General features: G+C 48.9%; 1 protein-coding gene across 1 annotated transcript in view; it reads right to left on the bottom strand.

Moving 5' to 3' along the window:
* Window positions 1-1075, bottom strand: part of ADAMTS15 (ADAM metallopeptidase with thrombospondin type 1 motif, 15) — a 25117-nt gene that overhangs the window by 7639 nt on the left and 16403 nt on the right.

Here is a 1075-nt window from a genome sequence, read left to right as displayed (position 1 = left end):
CGAGTTAGAAGCCAGGCCGCACGGGAGGACGGGGCTCCTGGCTGTGGAGTCGGTCAGGGACGCTCCACCTGTGCCCTCACCGCATGGGTGGTCTTGAGCAAAGCAGAAAAGCTGCCTCAAGTTTCAGGTGTTTCACATGCAAAAATGGAGCCAGCACATCTGACCTCAGGCATGAGGTCAGGTGGAAGATTGAAATGATGCAACGTGTGTGATATTTCCCAGGTCAATGCTGGCCACCTCCCAGGAGCTCAAGGTTCCTCTTTACATATTGTTAGTGTCCTTACAAGAGTCTCTGGGTCTAAAGTGGCCAGTAAACCATGTCATGATAGATACCCGAATAGTCTCATCTGTGAGGTTTCTACAATTCAGACACCAAACCAGATTGGCTGTCACCTCAGTCTGAGGTTCCATTTGTGAAAGTTTTGCTACAAGCAGATGTAATGTTTGTGTTCAGAGGAGATAAAGAGAGGAGACTATTAAGCAATCCTCAAAGTCTATTTGGCTTTGGGGTGAATTATGCAGTGTTGTTTTACTTTTCAAGAGGGTGGAGAGAGGATAGAGAATTTATAGTCTTCATTATGTTTTTCTTGGGATGACAGTAAAGTTAAGTTCTCGGCATTGAAAACACATGGGGTGGGCGACAGGGGATGAGGCCCCGCTGTACGGGCTGGGGTGGAAACATGGTCACAGATCATCCAAAGCCACCAACCCATGAGGAGACTAACTGTGACTGATGTAGGTACTCAGAGCATTTCTCCCATCTGTTCTCTGTCAGAAAGTTTCTGTTTCATTGTTGCCAGCGTATCTGTTTCATCCTGCAGAAGACCATTTTCCCTTAACCCCGCTTTCTCCTCAAATCAGAGCCCACCCCAACTCAGCCCTTCCCTTCCTCAGCGAGTCAGCTATACCTGCTCTTTCTACCTGCTGCCTCTGCTGTGCCTTGCACCACAGAAGCCCCCTGGCCATGGCAGCAGTGACCCCCTAAAGATCGAAAGAGTCCGTGCCCAGGCCTGTGGTCCCCAGTCTTCAATATTTAACTCTGCTCCTGTGGCTTCTGAGATGATGCTACATTGTT

This window comes from Bison bison, unplaced genomic scaffold (genome assembly GCF_000754665.1).
Source record: "Bison bison bison isolate TAMUID 2011002044 unplaced genomic scaffold, Bison_UMD1.0 scf7180017864205, whole genome shotgun sequence".
In the NCBI taxonomy this organism is placed as follows: domain Eukaryota; kingdom Metazoa; phylum Chordata; class Mammalia; order Artiodactyla; family Bovidae; genus Bison; species Bison bison.
This window is presented reverse-complemented; position numbering and strand designations above follow the sequence as displayed.